This window comes from Desmodus rotundus, chromosome X (genome assembly GCF_022682495.2).
Source record: "Desmodus rotundus isolate HL8 chromosome X, HLdesRot8A.1, whole genome shotgun sequence".
Classification (NCBI taxonomy): Eukaryota; Metazoa; Chordata; class Mammalia; order Chiroptera; family Phyllostomidae; genus Desmodus; species Desmodus rotundus.
In genome coordinates, this window is record NC_071400.1 from 68,488,008 (window position 1) to 68,509,452 (window position 21,445).

At 40.5% G+C, this 21,445-nt stretch overlaps 3 pseudogenes; 2 read left to right on the forward strand and 1 right to left on the reverse strand.

Moving 5' to 3' along the window:
• Window positions 1-893: 893 nt before the first annotated feature.
• On the reverse strand, window positions 894-2,398 carry LOC112322434 (septin-7 pseudogene; annotated as a pseudogene).
• A 2,737-nt stretch (window positions 2,399-5,135) lies between these two features.
• Window positions 5,136-6,229, forward strand: LOC112322456 (elongation factor 1-alpha 1 pseudogene; annotated as a pseudogene).
• Window positions 6,230-14,575: 8,346 nt separating this feature from the next.
• Window positions 14,576-15,865, forward strand: LOC112322362 (keratin, type I cytoskeletal 18 pseudogene; annotated as a pseudogene).
• The last annotated feature ends 5,580 nt before the right edge of the window (window positions 15,866-21,445 follow it).

A 21,445-nucleotide genomic window follows, 5' to 3' on the forward strand; every position in this document is an offset into this window, starting at 1 on the left:
TCATTTTAAAATTTATAACATGGAGAGAATATTATTTATATCCCTTGGTGAAAGGTCATATTCCTTTCTAAGTTTGGATCAGCTTCTAACATTTTGTCCTTTGTGGGTTTTTTTTTTTTTTTTACATCACAACATTGTTTATTATGTGAATTTTTTACAATACAAACAAAAAAATACAGAGATGCAATATATGAATACAGCTAAAAGCAGAATGGTGACTTTTTTTCTTCTTAAGAGGCCATGATTCCCATTTCTAGTAAAATAAAGAGACTGCACATAGATAGAAATAGGTTGGTCGTTAGCTCCACAATTTTGCCTAGAAATGATCTATAAATGCATTTTCCCCCTGCTACTTACCATAAAGTGTAAAAAGTGAATTAAAGGAAAGTTTCCTTTAGATGCTATATTCTATTTTAGCAGGGCCAATATATGGAAAATACCTAGATTAAATGTTATTACAAAAATGAAGCAGTAATGAGATTCTGGCTAAAGAGGGCACTAAATGAGAATAATATATAAAGAATCCAAAACAACAAACAAACAAACAAAAAAGGCTGTTATAAAAAAGCTCTAGGTGCATGGTAAGCATATACGTTCTTTTTTCCATGTGTATTTTTAAACAATGGAAGTGTCAAAAAATAGGGTCAACTGTGTTAGACTAAATTATATTATTGTATACGCTGCATTGGATGGAACCTTTGTATTATAATTATCAGAGAGAAGCATAGTTTGCATCATATTATGGCAATTTATCCTCGGTGAAAACCTTTCAGAGTCCTTTTATTTTGGAATATCCTGTAAACAGCCAAACCACCAGAACATGATTGTACAATAGTAAAATGTTTTCTTGCATTAAATTGAAGACATCTGTTTAATTAAAAAAAATAAAATGTAGGAAAGGTACTTAGAGCTGTTAGTTTCTAAGTACACAACACCCTAGACAATTCAAGGCATCTTAATCTCCATCAAGAACAAAAAAATAATAATAATTTTTGTCATGCTGTTAAATCCATTATTAAGTATAAAACTGGTGCAAATTGGTCAAACGGATCCAACAAACACTGATGTCCAAGCTGGCATATTGGCAACTAATACGTGACTGGTGGTCAACAGAGGGTTTAAAAGATCTTCCCTTTCTTCTTGTTCTTTTCCAAGGTTCTTGAAGAGTTCTGTTGTTCTAAAATATGTTGTTGGGCTTCCCAGTTTGCTCTCTCATCCTCAAACTGACGACGTTTTACCTCTAATTCTTTGTGCTGTGCTTCCAAATTCTTTTTCATTTGCTCATGGCACCGCTGGAGCTCAGCTTCAGAGTCCTTCAGTTTCTGAACTTTTTCTTTGACCTTCATCTCAAACACCTGCTCCATCTCCATCTCCATCTTCTTCATCTTAGTGACATGCTCCCTTCTTTCTTCTTCCATTTGTGCCAGAGGGCTCTTAGTAAGCTGCCCTTTATTCTTGTTATTATCAACTCCATTATAAGTCACAGCCCCCAGTTTTCTGTTCTGGTAGTTCTCATAGTGTACATTATTAGTGACATCTTTCAAGTCCTGCATATGTGTCCTTATCAACATATTTCTTAGAATTGTGAAATCACAATGCTCACCATTTTCAACTTCAGCAACACCCCAAGGATACTGCCTTCCTCTGACCCTTTTGCCATTAACTTCAATGATAGTATTACTACCTACCACAGTGAGAGGTAAACGGTCCTTTATCTTTTTAACAAGCTTATTTTCTTCTTCATCATCCATCTCTGGAAATTCATATATTTTAATTTTATGTTCTTGGATTTCTTTCATTATCTGTTTTTTAAACTGTTGGCACTCCTCTGGTGTGAGTGTGTCCGCTTTGGCAATAAGTGGAATGATGTTCACTTTTTCATGCAAATGCTTCATAAACTCAATATCCAATGGTTTAAGCCATGTCCTGAAGGAGCGATGAAGTATAAACAACACTGCACCCTGTTATCAGGCATCTGCCGTCTGTTCACTCGGGATTCTGCATTTAGGTAGTCCTCAAATTTACTGTCAATGTAGTCGATAACAGGCTGCCAGCAATTACTATTATCCACTGCATCTCCAAATCCTGGGGTATCAACTATTGTGAGTAGCAACTGAACCCCACCTTCTTTGATTAAAACTTTGGATTGTTCCACCTGCACTGTCTTTTTTTATTCTATGGGAAGGACCTGGATACTCTGGAGAATACAAATCTGTGAGGAACAATTTGAGTTGATTAGCGTTGACTTTCCCAATCCAGATTCACCCACAACCATAAGTGTGAACTTGAACCCTCTCTTCACTGATTTTCTTTATACTTGATTTGGGAGATTTGCAAACCCCACATAGCCTTCAAGGTTCTTCTGTTGAGCTACCATGGTGCTGCTGTTGACGCTCCTCTCCTCCCCTTTGTGTTTTTAATGTCATTAAAAACATCTAAGAGTTCTTCAATGTGAAGTTTTTCACCAGTGTGGCTTCCTCTGTGACATTGTCATCCTTTTCATCACACATCACAATCACTTTCTTCATTTATGCCCATAAATTTGCCTTCACTAAGTTCCTCTCACTGCAAACCCAGAGCCCCTCAAACAGCAAACAGCATGCCCACATTCCCACAGTCAGCTATTTATTCTATATATCCATTTACCTTTGAATAAAAACCTGTAAACTTATTTACATAGTGCAATAAAAGTTGTTGACATGCTGCATGTATACTACTTGCTGGATGCTTGAATATTTTCTTTTACATTTTATTTATTTACTTTTTGACAGAGGGGAAAGGAGGGGGGAAAAGAGGAACAGAAACATCAATATGTGGTTGCCTGTCCTGCTCCCCCTACTGGGGACCTGGCCTGCAACTCAGGCATGTGCAGCAGACTGGGAATCGAACCAGCGACCCTTTGGTTCACAGGCCGGCACTCAATCCACTGAGCCACACCAGCCAGGGCTTGAATATTTTCAATTGCATGCCTTTTGTCTTTTTTTTTAAGTCAGTTAAAAATTGCATGAAATTCTCCCTTCTCTCTCTCTCTCTCTCTTTCTGTAGATCTCCAGTTTTAGCATCAATACCTGTTTGAAATTCCATCTAATAGGCTTTAAAAGTTGAAGTAACTTCATGGTCTACTGGATGGACTAATGAAATTGTATTTGGTAATAAAAAGTAAATTTATACATTTCTATTCAAGAGAATCAGGGTGACCTGGAACATTATCCAACAGTAGTAGTGCTTTAAAAGTTAAATTACTTTGCCTGCAGTATCTATCACTGGGAGACAAGGAGGCAACATACTACATACTTTGCTGTCCTTGTATGAAGTAAACAGATGAGTAGTGACCAGTCACTGACTGACTTTGAAAAGAAGGGATGTGATTGCTCACTGATCATAACATGCATCAGTCACTTACATAGTGATTTGTGAACTGGAGGGCTAGTAGTGAAATTTGTATTTTATGGAATTACTCAGAATAAACATATGGTGGTGACTGAAATTTTAACTGTGCTATTGGGGGACTGTTGTTAACTAAACAATGGTAACTAAAATTCATTCATGTCATAACAATGCAAAGTGAAGACCATCTGTATTATATATCTATTTGTTTGTTGTTTCCCCCACTAGAATGCAAGATACATAGGATGGTGACTTAGCCTATTTTGCTTACAGTTATATTATCAATACCTAGAACAAAGCCATAGTAGGGGTTCAACATATACTTGTAGAAAAGAAGGTAAGAAAGAGAATGGGAAAACAGAGGAAAGAAGGGGAGAAGGAGGTAAAATCATGAGTTAGATCAACTGTCATGTGCAAATGGTGCTCACTGAAGTAAAATAACTTTCCTAAAGGCACCCAGTTCTCCAAGGATCTGTTTGGGGTCTTACATGTACTCCCTAACCTACATTGTTCCTCTTGCTCTCTTCTTTCTCTTCCTTTCCAAACCTCCTTTCAGGTTATGCATTTACATGAAGATGTGACTAACAACATTGTAGGGGCCTTAATCACTTGACCTTTGAGGAAGGATTACAATCTTACCTCAGAAGGCCATAGCCCTGTGGTGGGAGGTAACATTATGGTCTTCCCAGACTCCCTACTATCAGACCACATAGGCTAATAATTCTTAGATTTTTTTCAAACTATTTGCATTTTATTTCCTAAATGACCTAGCGTGGTGCTACAATCAGGGTGTACAGGATGCTGGAGGTTTTCTCTGAGTATGTCACTCCCCTGAAGTTAGGTTTCTAATTTACTCATGGAGCTCCAGTATACCAAAGCAGATGAGGCAGCCTGGCCAACTCAGAGGGGAACAGACTGACTTCAGATGAAAAATTTCTGTTTCTGTGACTAAGGACTTAGTCAGCTACCTGGTTTAGGATGTACTATTTGTCAGAAAGTAGATGTGGAGGAAATATCACCCATTCTGGGTTTTCAGTGCATTTTTTACTCATGAAATTAAAAAAGAACAAGATGCCAGTTTAATCTTGTGGTTGAGGTTATGAATGAGAAAGGAAGTTTAAATTGCTCAGGGAGGCCATTCCCTTACTCAGTTTTAGAGCATTCCAGACTCTTGTGTCAAATAAAGCATATTGAACATCAATAAAGTAGCAAAAGGGCAAACAGTGGTCTGTTTGGAGATCCCCCGTTGCCCCTTCTATTTTTGCTTGCTCTCTTGCTCTCTCTCTTCCCCTTATTCCCTACTTCTTTCTCTTCCTTCCTTTCTTTTTCTCTTCTTCTCCTTTCCTTTCTTCTCTCTCTCTCCCCTTCCTTCCATGGAAAAAGCAGCTGTTCTTTATAAGAATAAAATTGCTTAAGTATCGTTTTTTCACAATGGTTTGCCACCAAAACATAGGTGTCATGAAAATCACCACTAAATCTAAGCCAAATTAGGAAAGGAAAAAATTCAATGCCATCACTGGATTTGTAGTTTTTACCAAGTCTATCACTACTGGCCCTCTAATCTACAAATGTGGTGGGATTGACAAAAGAACCATCAGAAAGTTTGAGAAGGAGGCTGCTTCAAGCACGCCTGGGTCTTCAATAAACTGAAAGCTTCATGTGAGTGTGGTATCTCCCTGTGGAAATTTGAGACCTGCCAAGTATCATGTGATACTTGGTGCCCCATCATTGGTACCCCAGGACACAGAGACTTCATCAAAAACATGACGACAAGCACCTCTCAGACTGACTGTGCTGTCCTGATTGTTGCTGCTGGTATTGCTGAATTTGAAGCAGGTATCTCCAAGAATGGACAGACCCATGAGCATGCACTTCTGGCTTACACACTGGATGTGAAACAGCTAATTGTTGGTGTTAACAAAATTGATTCCACTGAGCCATCCTATAGCCAGAAGAGATATGAGAAAATTGTTAAAGAAGTCAGCACGTACATTGAGAAAGTTGGCTACAACCCTGAAACAGTAGCATTTGTGCCAATTTCTGGTTGGAATGTTGACAACATGCTTTAGCCATGTGCTAACATCTCTTAATTCAAAGGATAGAAAGTCGCCCATAAAGATGGCAATGCTGGTGTAACCATACTGCTTGAAGCTCTAGATTGCATCCTGCCACCAACTCATCCAACTGAGAAACCCTACATCTGCCCCTCCAGGATGTCTACAAAATTAGTGGTATTTGTACTGTCCCTGTGGGCCGAGTGGAGACTGGTGTTCTCAAACCCTGCATTGTGGTCACCTCTGCTCCAGTCAGCATTACAACTGAAGTAAAGACTGTTGAAATGTACCATGGTGCTTTGAGTGAAGCTCTTTCTGGGGACAATGTGGGCTTCAATGTAAAGAATTTGTCTATCAAAACATGGTTGTCATGGCAATGTGGCTGGTGACAGCAATGGTGACCTACCAATGGAAGCAGCCGGCTTCACAGCTCAGGTGATTATCCTGAACCATCCAGGCCAAACCAGTGCTTGAATATGCACCTGTGCTTGATTGTCACATAGCTCATATTGCAAATTTGCTGAGCTAAAGGAGAAGACTGATTGTCATTCTGGGAAAAATCTGGAAGAAGGCCCAAGGTTTTAAATATGGTGATACCACAATCACCAATATGGTTTCCGGCAAGCCCATCTGTGTTGAGTTTCTCTGACTATCCTCCTTTGGGCTGTTTTGCTGTTCATGACATGAGGCAGACAGTTGCTGTTGGCATCATCAAAGCAGTGGACAAGAAGGCAGCTGGAGCTGGCAAAGTCACCAAGTCTGCCCAGAAAGCTCAGAAGGTTAAATGAACATTATCCCCAACACCTTCCATCCCAGTTTTAATCAGTGGTGGAAGAATAGTCTCAGAAGTGTTTCTGTGAATTGGCCATTTAAGTTTAACCAAAAGTCTGGTTAATAATTACAAAACTGAAAAATACGAAAGTTTGCATCATAAAGCCTTCAGAAGGAAAGGAGAATGTTTTTTTGTGCACGATTTTTTTTTGTGTGTGTGTGTGACAGCTTTTAAGTTATTAGTTTTTCAAATCAGCACTTTTTAATGGAAACAGCTTGACCAAATATCTGTCACAGAATTTTGAGGCCCACTACAACAAAGTTCAAAGTGAAAAAAAAATTACTTAAGTATTTCATTGAAAATGGCCTTAGCTGATCTCTTCTAAGTTCCTAAATCCAAGCCCTATATCATTAATTAGCTATATATTTTTTCATTTTCATATCATTTTTTTCTCTTCCTTTCTCCATCTTCCTCCTTTTTTTCCTGTACCCTTCGATCACCATTCTTTGAACATCTCACTAATGTTTAAACCTGAGAAAAAATGAGATTGACTCCCTTGATGCGGATCCCGCTGGGATCAGCGTGTTGTGGCTGCAATAGACAAATACACACGGACTACTGTGTCCTGTGGAGGAAAAGGGACTGCGCGGCCACTCTCTCAATAGGAGAGCACCCTGACCCTTGCCTTGACAGGCTTTTATTGCTTTTCTGGGCACTTTAGATTGAGGATGATCCTCGTTTACTTTGTACAGGTTCGCTTTAGGCGGTTAAAGAAAACAAAGGAGAGGGTGTTGCTAATTACATAAAAGAGGAAGGATATTTGCAAATGTAAAGGGAAAAGTGGTTAAGCTGGTTACACTCGTCCTTGGAAGGTTTAGCATAGATTTTAGGAAGTTACTTTAAAAATATGCAGTAAACATTTGCCACCTCAATTCAGGGTAAGGGAGTTTTAGCAAAAAGCAAGTCTTTCTCTGCTGTGTAGAATTCCATTGGATCTCACCTTTAACTGGAACATAATCAACAAAATAAAAAAGCAAACAAAATATAACCAGAGACATTGAAATTAACAACAATCTAACAATAGCCAGAGGGGAGTGAGGAGGGGTTTTCAAGAACTACTATAAAGGACACATGTGTTACAGAGCAGAGGGAGGGGTTCCTTCACGATAAATTATTACAGAAAAGATTCCGCCTTTCTGTCTCTGGAGGTTCCTTCCCCCCACGCCCACCTGCTAGGTTCGAAATGCCCGCCGCCAGAGGAAAGACGTCTCTCAATGCCAGAGACTGGTGAAAAGGAAAGGAATTGTTTATTTGAAAGTTACACAAACTTAGAATAATGGCTTAATGTCTTCAATAAGATACTAAAGTCCTCTAGAATGCCCACAGATGCACAGTCCTTCCCTCTCCCTGTGCCCAGTTCGGGGTACCGTGTCTCAGGAAAAGAAGTAGAAGTCCATGATTCAGGCTCCCAGCACCATCAGCTGTGTGGCTGCTGCGATCTCCAGTTAATCCAAAGCCGTGCGGCACCTTCTCATGGCCCACCAGCAAGAGTCCTTCCTCCCCTTTCTCTATGGCTGCAAAGTCTCTCCTGCTGCCTAAGCCACGTGGCAAAAAGAAGCACCCCAAAACCTCGTGGTCCTCTTCCTTTCCCTTCAGAACCACATGGTCCTCTCCTTACTTCACCAAAGCTGCCTGATCCTGGCCCTCTTTCTTTCCCCTCAGAACCTCGTGGTACTCTCCTCTTTTACTTCAGAACCACATGGACCTCTATCTATCTACTTGCTCCAGAACCTCGTGGTTCCCCCATTTACTTCAGAACTGCGTGGCCCTCCCCATTTACTTTGGAGCCGCGTGGTCTCTTCTTTCTATGGCTGCCACGCCTAGGTTTAAATCCCAGTGCCCATCTTCCTTTGCAGCCCCATTTCTGACTCCTCCTACAGTCAGCTACACCTGCCAGCATCCCTGTACTCTTCCAGCTTTACTGGGCTGCCATAGTAAGTCTGGGCAGGTGTGGCCCCATGGCATGGAGCCAATCATCTCCAAGCTCTCACGCAGGCCCTGTAACCAGGGGGAGTTGCTTCCCAGACCCATCTTGGGTGGAAGTCACTCCCATCTCCCTGGCTCAAAGCAGGGCCACAGCTATTTAACATATCTATGAAACCAGTTAAAGGTTATAGATATGTTAAATGACTGTGCCAGGGGTTAGCTGCAAAGCTCTTGCTACCCAAAACAGCTCTGAATGGCCCTGTTCCATGTGTCCCATCCCCCTTGGCTCAGGCCTGTGGGGGTGAGGACATCCTATACACATTTTTCTAATATTTCCTGGACACCCCGAGTCCTGCACCCCATTACAAATCCCTTCTTGGGGCCCTCCTCTTGGCTGCACCCTGCTTCACATGGACAAAACCAAGGGGGAGGGTGGAGGTGGGGGAGGGAGGTGGGTTTGGCTGGGGTGGGATGGAGGGGTGGGGAGAAAATGCAGACAACTGTAATTGAACAACAATAAAAAAAAAAAAAAAAGCAAGTCTCAAAGCGGCCTAGGTACAATGAGGGCTTGATTCTCCACGGGAGAACCTATCCATGGGTGTGGGTCCTGTGTACTGGACCTCGCTCCCCACTGGCCTTTCTGAGTGGGAGCTGGGCCCACACCACACAGAATGGTCTCCTATACTCCCTCAATGAATAATTGAGAGATTGAGAGGCATCAATGGTACCTGAGCCTGTTGTTAGATGTCTTGAAGAAAGTTTGGTGAAAAAATTAGTTGGCTAGAATTAGTCTTGAGTTTGGTACATTTCCAATATCTGTGCTTTTCCTGAGGTTGTCATTAGCATAAGTATTTGAGAATCAACAACTAAAAGAATTTGAAAAACGTATTGACTAAAGATTTTTGTCAGACACCCCATTTCAGTTGGCATCTTTCACTCTTTAAAAGGTCTAATTTTAAATAGCACTTTTTTCTTTTATCCTATTGAATTTCAGTTATGTGCAAGGCCTGTAGGAAGACACAAAGATGGATAGGACACAGTTCCTATCCTTATAGCTGAAAACAATACAAGGAGGTTAGATTCAGACTGGCCAAAAGCTAAATAAGAACACAGGGCTAAAATAACAGTAAAAGAAAACATTAAACAAGAAAGGACGCACACACTCCCTGTTTAATTTTCAGGTTACCATGACATACAGAATATGCCAAAGGAAGTCTGAGGAAAGAGAATGCCTTGGGGGATGTGTTCAGGGGACCATGCAAGGTTTGGGAGACAAGTTGAGATCAGAGATGCTTCTGGAAGAAGTTGGGAGACAGAATTGCAGGGGAAGGTATTTTAGGTGAAGCATATATGGGTAAATAAGGCTGCCATGTGAGGTTGTGCAATGTACAATTCAAGAGGTTGACATTCACATCATATTCTCTGCTCAGAACACAATCTTTGTGGTTATTGGTGGTGACTGTGGGAAAAATCTAAGAGATAGCTAGTAAAGAACCTCCTATTGAGATAAGGAGTAGACTTGCTATCATGGTGTAAGTCCTCAGATGTCTGGGGCTGAATTTTTGTCTTTAAATCTTCAGAGTTTTGCACAGTTTCTGGCACATATTAGGTACTTGATACACTTTTCCCAAATGAAAGAACTATAACTCAGTCTTGTCCAAACCCTTACCATTTGTTTGTACAAATGACAGTGAGGTCACAGAATGGAGATACCTTATATTTCTTTGATAACTCTAGATAATGTTGGGCCTCAGCCCCAGAACTGTTCCCCTCCCAAGTCATTTCAGTTACTTCTGGGACCTTAAGGGGTGTTTCACAAATGCTGTGCACTGTCCTCTGTTGTTTTTACATTCAGATCTTTTCCCAGTGTTTTCAAAGTGGCAGCACTGCAGTCATGCCCATTCTGCAGAGCTACCATCCCCTTTGTGAGTATGGTATATCTGCCCAGGTATTTATCTCTAATGCACCCCAAAGCTGCTATAGTGTAAACCATGATGGTGTCATGCTCCCTTCTGACTCCTGGGAGTGAAGAAGTGGGAGAGAATGGCCTTTGGTTCTCCAGGGTCATACACACACAGACACACACACACAAAGCTACATTGTGCATCTCATGTCTGACAAAGCCCTCCTTAAAACACTTTTCAGCTTCTGCCTGTTTAAACACTAAACAGAAGATGAACATTACGCAGTTCTTTCTACTCACCATCCCCATTTTTCTGCTCTTGAAAAAGAATACACATTGTAAAGTGTGGGGTTGGTATGTGAGAACATGAAATATTTTGATTTGGCGGGAGCAAAATGTATGTCCAGATGAACAGAGTCAAAAGTTGGTCCCAAGGGTGACTAAATTAAACAGTGAGAATAGGTGAATATGAACCCATAAATACCAGTGAAAAACCATTTAAAAGTTATTTGAGGAAGAGCCTCAAATATGGAATTTTATCCTTAATTATGGAGAAAAACATCATTATGACTAGTTAAAGATGAAACAAAAGTCGAGGTAGAATAGGACAATGGAGTTATACAGAGCTAGGTTTTAGTCTCAGTGACTTTTGTTAAGTCACTTAACCTCAGGGACTCTTATTTTTCTTATCTGTAAAATAGGCATACTACTCATTTCTCAGGATCGTTTATAAGAATCATCTTCAATAAAATGCTTAGCATAAAACCTGGCATGTAGTAAAAACCAAATAAAATGGCTACAATAAGTAGTATATTATGAGGTACTCACACTTCTAAGGTAAACTTTCATCAGGTACTCTCAAAGATAGCCATCTAAGTAAGAAAAACTAAAGGAGACAGAATTTTATTTGGGACTCCTCATCTTCTCCTTTCCCAACAAGTGGCCCAGATATTAACTTGGGAACCAGTTTGGTTAATTAATTCATATCCTACAGGTAGCATCTGTTTTTCTTCCATAAATCCCAAAAGGAGGGAGGGTGGGGAGTGACTAGTGGTAGAAGTTCAGGGATCAGTAGCAGTGTGGAACAAGGGTTGTGGTCTTTTGACTGTGAATCCTCACCCCTAACATTTGTAGCCACATCCTTAAGGCAACATGTCATTACCCAGAGTTTATTTTGGATACAAATGACTCAAGGCTTTTGCTCCAATGAGTATTCTGTGCATTTCAGTCAAAGAATTTATTGTGGAAAACTTACACTGGACACATATAGGTGTGGCCTACAACTACCTATCCACCATCATTTTTAAGCACTCTCTTCCCAGAAGCCAGAATTCCCTGGATTTCTGGATAGGACCCTCTTACCAGAATTTCTAAGCAATTTGAAGATCAACTTTCACCTGATCAAATGACTTCTAATTATTCTGGAATGGGTGACAACACTATCTCCTCTTGGGAGTGTGTTTGTCAATCTAGAGGTTCCTGAAGAGAGTTAACTATTATATATTTTATTTCTGATGATACAACTTCCATTAATGTAAAGAAGAAAAATTTATATTAATGGAAGTTATATGAACAGAACATGTATAAAAGACCCATGGACAAAGACAACAGGGGGAAGATTGAATGTGGGAGGTGGGGGTGGGGGTGGATAGGGCAGAAGAGAGTAATGGTGGGAAAATGGGGAAAATTTAAAATGCGTGATTATAAACCTTAGCCTCTTTGTAATCTATGGTGTATTTAAAAATCATTCATGCTATGGCTAAAGAAAACAGTGTTAAAATGAAAAGAGAACCAACTTTATGGGAAAACATATTTGCCAATGATACCTCTGACAAGGGTTTGATCTCCAAAATATATAAAGAACTCACACGACTCCACTCCAGGAAGACAAACAACCCAATTGAAAAATGTGCAAAAGACTTGAACAGACATTTCTCCAAGGAGATCATAAAGAGGGCCCAAAGACACATGAAAAGATGCTCAGCATCACTAGCCATCAGAGAGATGCAAATCAAAACCACAATGAGGTACCATCTCACACCAGTCAGAGTGGCCAACATAAACAAATCCACAAACAAATGTTGGACAGGATGCGGAGAAAAGGGAACCCTAGTGCACTGTTGGTGGGAATGCAGACTGGTGAGGCCACTGTGGAAAACAGTATGGAATTTCCTCAGAAAACTAAAAATGGAACTGCCCTTTGACCCAGCAATTCTGCTGCTGGGATTATACCCTAAGAACCCTGAAACACCAACCCAAAAGAACCTGTGCACCCCAATGTTCATAGCAGCACAATTTACAATAGCCAAGTACTGGAAGCAACCTAAGTGCCCATCAGCAAATGAGTGGATCCAAAAACTATGGTACATTTACACAATGGAATTCTACGCAGCAGAGAGAAAGAAGGAGCTTATACCGTTTGCAACAGCATGGGTGAAACTGGAGAGCATCATGCTAAGTGAAACAAGCCAGGCAGTGAGTGACAAATACCATATGATCTCACCTTTAACTGGAACATAATCAACAAAAGAAAAAAGCAAACAAAATATAACCAGAGACATTGAAATTAAGAACATTGTAACAATAGCAACAGGGGAGTGGGGAGGGTATAGTGGGGAGAGGGGTGTATAGGAGCTACTATAAAGGACACAAGGACAAAATCAAGGGGGAGGGTAGAGGTGGGGGAGGGAGGTGGGACTGGCTGGGGTGGCATGGAGGGAAGGGGAGAAAATGCAGACAATTGTAACTGAATAACAATAAAAATTTAAAAAATATATGGTACATTTATGTGATAGAATACTATGCAGCAGAGAAAAAGAAGGAGCTCCTACCCTTTGCAACAGCATGGGTAGAACTGGAGAGCATTATGCTAAGTGAAGTAAGCCAGGTGGTGAGGGACAAATACCATATGATCTCACCTTTAACTGGAACCTAATTAACAAAAGAAAGAAGCAAGATATAATCAGAGACATTGAAATTAAGAACAATCTGACAGTAACCAGAGGGGAGGTTGGAGGGGATAATGGGTGGAAGGGTTTTCAGGAACAACTATAAAGGACACATGGACAAAACCAAGGGTGAGGGGTGGAAGCAAGGGAGGTAGATGGGATTGGCTGGGGTGGGGAGTAAATGCGAACAACTGTAATTGAACAACAATAAAATAATATTTTAAAAAATCATTCATGTTAGGTGGCACTAGAGCAAGAAGTTTATTGATGTTGTCTAATTCTCTGAAAGTCAAAAAAACCACCAAATCTTGTCTCAGTTTGAAAACTGTCTGACTCTGGAACAGACGAATAGGACCATCCCATGTCTGGGGACTGGATTAGGATTCAGAAAACATGTGTTCCTCATCATCTCTGCTCACATCTTGTAGCCTTGGAGAAGGGAGTTTCCAGGAGCCTCCTTATAATATATGACACTGACTACTCACCTTGGACCATTAGGGTTCAGGAAAGAAAGAACTTAATAAGAGCTTTGAGCTGACTGACACTAACAAAGTTGTCCACCAATAATGCTCAAATGTGTAGTCTTTATGAATACAAATGCTGTAGCCAATACTTCTGACATTTCAGGAGCCTGGGAAAATGCCAGTGGATTTCTACTGTCTGAGGCAGAGCTTCCTCTGAGGAAGCCCTCCTGAAATGGCAAGTGTTTCCTTTTCCACTGCTTAAAGGTCAAACCAAATCACTTCTTCCGCAAATAGATCTCACTTTCAATGGCCAAGTTAGAATATGTGTTTATCGATGAAATCAATTGAGGGTGTGAGGCTGACTCAGGCTTACCCAAGTTCCCCTGTTTATTTAGTACCAGAAATATTTAAATCAGAGATGACTTTAAAATAGCAACTCTTTGAAAAATGGTTCAGCACTGACTTACTCCTAAGAATCTCCTGTAGCCAACCTTCTTACTTTTCTGTTCTTGTGGTCACTGCTTAGAAAGTCTACAGCAATATATGCCACTTGTCTGATATTTTCATTTTCACTGATGAACATTATTACACCACATAAAACTCTAGAATACGTGAGGGCTGATGAGAATCCCTATACCTTAATCCCTAACCTCACTGAAAGAATATATGTCAGAATTTCATCTCTTGCACTGAGATACTTAGAAATTGGCCTGCATGAATGTCTTTGTTTAAGAGATATTTGAAGTACAAAATTGTTCATAAATGTTATTCAGATAAGAAGAATGCCATATTATTTTTTTTCTCATTTCATGTACTATGATAAAGCCAATTTGATCATTCTAACTATGGCAGTATACCCTTGACTCTCAAACCTCTCTCAAGGTCCAGTTGCCTCTATAACTCTACTCTTTAATTGTTCATGAAAACCCCAAACCCAGTGGAACTAAAAGATAATTCAAAGTTATTCTGCCTGCTATCTCCATCTTAGTCAATTTTTCAAATTGGAAAACCAAGGCAGCTTCAACCTGAGTCTCGGCTTCTCACCTTCCTCCCTGAACAACATGAGCTTCAGTACACAATCCAGCTTCTCCACAAGCTACCGGACCCTGGGCTCTATGCAGTCGCCCAGCTACCAGGTCCTGCTGGCCAGGAGCATGGCCAGTGTCTATGCAGGCACCGGGGGCTCATGCTCCCAGATCTCTATGTCCCCCTCCACCAGCGTGCAGGGCAGCTGGGGACCCAGGGGCCTGGCTGCAGGGATGGCCAGGGGTCTGGTGGGCCTAAGGGATATCCAGAGCGAGAAGGAGACCAAGCAATGCCTGAATTACTGCCTGGCCTCCTACCTGGAGAGGGTGAGAAGCCTGGAGGCTGATAATGGGAGACTGGAGATCAAAATCCGGGAACACTTAGAGAAGAAGGGATCCTAGGTCAGAGACTGGGGGCATTATTTCAAGACCATCGAGGACCTGAGGGCTCAAATCTTTGCAAATTCTGTGGACAATGCCCGCATCATTCTACAGATTGACAATGCCCATCTTGCTGCTGATGACTTCAGAGTTGAGTATGAGATAGAGCTGGCCATGCACCAGTCTGTGGAGAATGACATCAATGGGCTCTGAAAGGTCATCGATGATACCAATATCACTCAGCTGCAGCTGGAGACAGAGATCGAGGCTCTCAAGGGGGAGCTGCTCTTCATGAAGAAGAACCACAAGGAGGAAGTAAATGGTCTACAAAACCAGATTGCCAATTCTGGGTTGACTGTAGAGTTGGATGCCCCCAAATCTCAGGACCTCGGCAAAATCATGGCAGACATCTGGGCCCAGTATGAAGAGCTGGCTTGGAAGAACTGAGAGGAGCTGGACAAGTACTGGTTCCATCAGACTGAAGAGAGCACCACAGTGGTCACCTCTCAGACAGCTGAGATAGGCGCTGCTGAGACAACACTCACAGAGCTGAGGCCTATGGTCCAGTCATTGGAGATTGACCTGGGCTCAATGAGGAATCTGAAGGTCAGTTTAGAGAACAGCCTGAGGGAGGTGGAGATGTGCTACGTCATGCCAGTAGAATAACTCAACGGGATCCTGCTGCACCTGGAGTCAGAGCTGGCCCAGACCCGGGCAGAGAGGCAGTGCCAGGCCCGAGTATGAGGCCCTGCTGAACATCAGGGTGAGGATGGAGGCTGAGATGGCCACCTACCGCAGCCTACTGGAAGAAGAGGAGGACTTCAATCATATTGATGCCCTGGACAAGAGTCCCTCCTTACAAACCATCTAAAAGACCATGACTTGTGGATTGTGGACGGCACAGTGGTGTCTGAGGTCAACGACACCAAAGGTTTGAGGCATTAAAAGCAGCAGAAGTGGGGCGCCCCTTGGCAGGGCAGAAGGCCAATACAAAGTTCATTGAGATATTTTTTAAAAAAGGAAAACCAAGAGGCATTTATCCTCAAGTCTCCCTCTCATTCATTCTTAAGTGTGCCATTGGCCACTGTACACTGCAGATTCTCCTGACGAAATGCCTCTTGGATTAGTCCACATCCTCCCTGTCTGTGTTCAAGAACTCGTATCCTTTTCTGGGTGGCTTCAGCAGCCTCCTACAGAGCCATCTTGCCACCTTCCTCTCCTAGAGAGTCCAGAACACACACCTGACAATGTCATTTCTCTGCTCTGAAATTGAGGCTGTTGGGAGATTAAAATCTAGATTCCTTGGTTTCTCATTCACAGTTCTTTTTAGCCTAGCCCAATCACTTCTGCAGCCTAATTTTCTGACAAGTCACAGCCCCCCTCCTTCCATACCCCTAGACTCTAGGGGTAGCTTTTCACCATTCTAGAAATAATACTGACTGTTTTTTTTCCACACTCATTTTAGCTTAGCTCAGTCTCTCTTTCTCAAATGCCTCTTCCCTCCCATCTCTGCTGAGCCAAATGCTGCTCACTCTTCAATACCCAGTTCAAATGTATCCTCCCAGGAGAAGCCTTCAAAGATCTGTTCCCCAACTCCACCCCAAGGTAATGACTCCACCGTCCACATTGTCTCAGCATTTTATTCACACCTCTATGTCAACAGAACTCTCACCCATCATATGTGAACACTTTACAGAAGTTTTCCTGTCTTATGATTCATTCTATCCCTGTCACTCAGTAGCATTTGATAATTGATTAGTGGATGATGAATGGATTGATTGGTAAAGTTTAAATTTAGGAGAGTTGGCAGACAATGGAGAGAAAATACAGTAAGAAAGTGGAGAAAAAATCCAGAAATTATATCTCCTCATTCCTTCACTCCTAATCCATTATTCAATTCATCCACTTTGCTTCAAATGCAGTTACAATGGAATTGATCTTCTTAATACTCTCATTCTTTTGTATTTAAGAAGTTAGGAAATTAAATCAATCTTCCATACCTGCTTACTAAATTTATGAAAAAAACATTTTCTTATAGCTTGTTAGGGAAAATTGTATTTCCCTTTTTAAAATTTTATAGCAAACAAAAGTGCTATGAGCAACCTTCTCTTCTAGCCAAGATGGAATGTAGGGAGATTTATCCCCCTATCTTAAAAATCTAAGGAATTGTACAGAACATATGAAACAATGGTTTTCAAAACATTGGACAACAGTCAAATAAAGATAATGATCCTTGAGAGACAGGAAACAAGAGAGGTGAGCACTATGATTACCCTTGCTTACTGCCTGAAGAAGGAATACAGGCCACAGTGCAGGAAGGGGAAATTCAAGGAAGGGGCAGAAAACTCCTTGCGTTGAAGAAATGGAGCTTAGAGTCAAGGATAATCAAGGCAACTAAAATTCGCAGTGTAGGGAGAAGAGAGATGTACAGAGAAAAAATTCAGAACTGCAGAGGATCCCCTTAGAGTACAGTAGTCCCTCTTATCCACGATTTTATATTCTGAAGTTTCAGTTACTTGCAGTCAACCCCAGACCAAAAATATTAAATGGAAAATTCCAGAAATAAACTATTCATAAATTTTAAATTGCATGCCATTCTGAGTAGCATGATGAAATCTGGAGCTGTCCTGCTCTATCCTGCTTGGGACATGAATTGTACCTTTGTCCAGCACATCCATGCTTCCCACCCATTAGTCACTTAGTAGTTGTCTGAGTTTTCAGATTGACTGTCGCAGTATCCCAGTACTTGTGTTCAAGTAACCTTTATTTTACTTCATAATGGCCCCAAAGCACAAGAATAGCGATGTTAGCAATTTAGATATGCCAAAGAGAAGCCATAAATTACTCCCTTTAAGTGAAAAGATGAATATAGTACAATAAGATATTTAGAGAGAGAGAGAGAGAGCACAATAAGTACTATCAGTACAATAAAATATTTTGAGAGAGACCACATTCTCATAATTTTTACAGTATGTTGTTATAATTGTTCTATTTTATTATTGTTGTTAATCTCTCACTGTGCCTAATTTATAAATTAAACTTTATCATAGGTATCAATATATAGGAAAACTATAGTATATATAGGGTTCAGTATTATCCACAATTTCAAGCATCTACTGTAGGGATTGGAACATATTCCCCATAGACAAGGGAGGACTACTGTATTCAGGAAAGTACTGATTAGCACGAGCATGTAAGGAAACTATGTGAAGGTGCAGAAAGGACCATCCAATAAGTTTAGATAAAAGAAACAGTGTCCAGTGCCAGGAATAATAAGTAGTGCCTGTTTCTAGCAGTCTGGGGTTGGGTGTGGGGGGTGCAGGGTTACAAGGAGTAAGAGGGAGAGTTTATGTAAAAACTCATGAGGAAACCTCTGGAAGTGATCAATATGTTCACTATTTTGATTGTAAAAATGATTTCGCAGGTATACATATATGTGAAAATACTAAATTGTGTACTTTAAGTATGTACAGCTTATTGTATGTTAGACTTCAATAAAGCCATTAAAATACAGAAATTATATGGTAGAAGTCTGTAGTTTCTATAGATAATTATTTTCTGTTTTGCTTTGAGTCAATGATTTGTCATAAACAGTTAAATAGATAGCCATTCATTAATGTATTAGAGGGGGTGGAGGGAGGTGGAGGAAGGTATAGGGAGATAAATGGTGATGGGCAGAGACTTGATTGGGGTGGTGAGCTCACAATACAGTGCACAGATAATGTGTTGTAGAATTGTGCATCTGAAACCTATATACATTTGTTAACCAGTGTCACCTCCATTAAATTCAATAAAAAGAAAATAAATGTTCTTAACTCAAATACAATTAACTCACTATATTAAAATAAACATCCAACTGCTAACCAAACAAAAAGACAAAAAAAAACACAAAAAAATTGCACAGTAAAATAAGACATGGGCAGTGAGACAAGAAAGGTTTTGTCCCAGAGAGAACCTTAGGGTGGAGAGAGCTACCCTTCAGTAAGCATCTCTCAGCTCATGGGAATGGGCGAGGCCTAAATTTGATACAAGTTGGATCATCTTTGAAAAAAAATCTGTGTTTTTCAAAGATTTTCTTTTTTATGTGAATGGATAGCCCTATTTTATTGACAAGCAGATTGAGAAACCTGGCTAATTCCCCAAATCAAAAGTGAGGTTGGAAAAGGGAGAAATTGATACTGCATGAATATCCAACTTAATTTGGTGGGTAAAGTACTTGAGCTCATCTTAAAAGGCCTTGTCTTGAAATGAGCAGGTACTCACCAGAGTGAAGGGGGATCTCCAAACACATGTAAAGAAACAAAGACTGAATCAGAATTAGCACTGAGTATAATGATACACATGTTTTTTGGCTGATGGTGTCATGATGCAGCACTGGAATCAAGTAGAACACAATTGAAATTACTGTAATTTTCCTGAGAGTTTCACCAATAATATACAGTCACTTCAGGCTGGGATAGGGGGACAAAAGAATGTGTGCGGTTAAGTATGCTGTGGTTGAGCATGCTATGTGAGTTAATTTTTCTTTCATTGTTTTTGTATATGGTGTTTTCCCACATGGGGCTCATAGCCCTTCACAATACTGAGGTTCCATTCCTTTGTGTTTTTTGAAAAAACAGTTGCAGAAAGTTTTGATTCCAGTTCTTGTTGCTCTCTCCAGGACCCAGTAAGTATCTGTCCTTCTTTGGGCTTCATTTAGAAGACCAGCCACAGGCATAGCTACCAGATAAAGGATGGTATTTGCCTGTGAGAAACAGTGTGACTAGAAAAAAAAGAACAGTTTTTAGGAGTTCTCTAAGAGACCTCAGCATTTCCTTTCTTTTTTGAATGATAATCAAAATGATAATCAGAAATAATTCTCTATCAGGGAAGATAACCCCCAAAAAGGTTGATCAAAATTTGAATAAAAATGTATTGATGTTGAGTATGTGCAAAGTTGTGTTTGGCCTTGTTGGAGATACACAGGCTAGTGAGATTCAGGCCTTACTTTCAAGAAGTCAGTAGCCTGTTAAAGGAGAAATAACCAGTAAAAAAAAAAGTAAACATCAAGACCTAAGACAGAGTCAGCAGATTTAAGCTGGGGAAGAATTTTGGTTTCTCCCCATGCTTTGTAGGCACCAGGCCAACTACTTTAACAAACTACAGAAATGATCCCTGAAAGTTTAGTCTTCAGGCCAACTACTTTAAAATGAACTCTAGGGCCTCCATCACACATAGCCAAAGTCACAAAATAGCTTCAAGAACAGAAGGAAGACTTTATTGCTGGGATCCTATAGGTGTGGTGTGGCAGATTATTAAAAATCACATCTTCTTGTATCTATGCCTCTTTGCAATGTGATTTTGCAGCTTTTCCCATAAAGAAGTGATGTTTCTTTCCCCTTGCCTTGAATATGTCATGATCTTGTGACTTCTTTAGATCAGTAGAACGGTTAAATTTATATTGTATAAGTGGGGCTTGTCCAACATAATTAGTACTTCCTAAATCCAAGTCTTTCTAAATCCAGAAAGAAAACTTGCTCAGCCCTTCAATCATTTTACAGTGTTACTTTGTCTGCTACTCTCTACTGTCACACATTTGTTGTCTCTCTTGCATCTAGGTAGGGCCTTTTGATTAGTTCTGATTACTGGAAGTGCACAGAAGCACTAAGAGGTAGTGGGCTTTCTTTGTGTTCTCTCCAACCACCCCCTATCTGTAAGTGGATGTTCCAGGGTGACTATCAAGCCATGTGAAGGTAGTGGAGCCCCACAATGGGAGGAATTGGATCTCTGGGTTATTGCCTGGAGCAGAGACCCCTGTCAGCTCATATTACATGGTGATGTGAGTAGAAAATAAAAATTTATTGATTTGAGTCATGTAGATACTGGGATTATTTGTAACAGAACCTCACACAACCAGCTGTGTGCTGGTAAATGTTTAGCAACTAGATTTCTAGTTGAATGAAATGACAAATATATAGTGGGAAATATTTAACAACAAAATAAAACTGAACCCAAAACTCCTGATTTGTACTCCTGTTTGCTGATTTTCATTGTATAAATGTTCCCAACATGGCCTATTTCAAGCTACTGAAATGATGTCCCTCAACATAGAGTTGGGAAGAGATGTTAACCATTGGCTCCTGTGAGCCTATATGAATTTACTCCAGCATGCCACTGTTCACAACTTACCCTAATTTACTCTGTCATCTTTAACACAGTCTGGGTTTGGTGAGAATCAAACCAGTCTGTCTCATGAAGCCACAGACTGGATAGAGCTTGGGTCATCCCACCATTCTCTCTACACTTGTTGACTATATTAGCTTGTGACTTAAGTGTATAGTTACCGATATTTTAGGATTGTTTGATAAAAGGAAATTCAATACCTCCTTAGCATCTGGCGCAATGTCTTACACATGGCAGGCATCAATAAATGTCTGCAGAATCAAGTTCTCAAAGTTAGTTACTTACAAAATATGCAGTGTTCAAGCCTCACATTCTTTTTTTTTTGACTTTTAGTTTTTCATTTCATTTTATTTTTTTCAATTT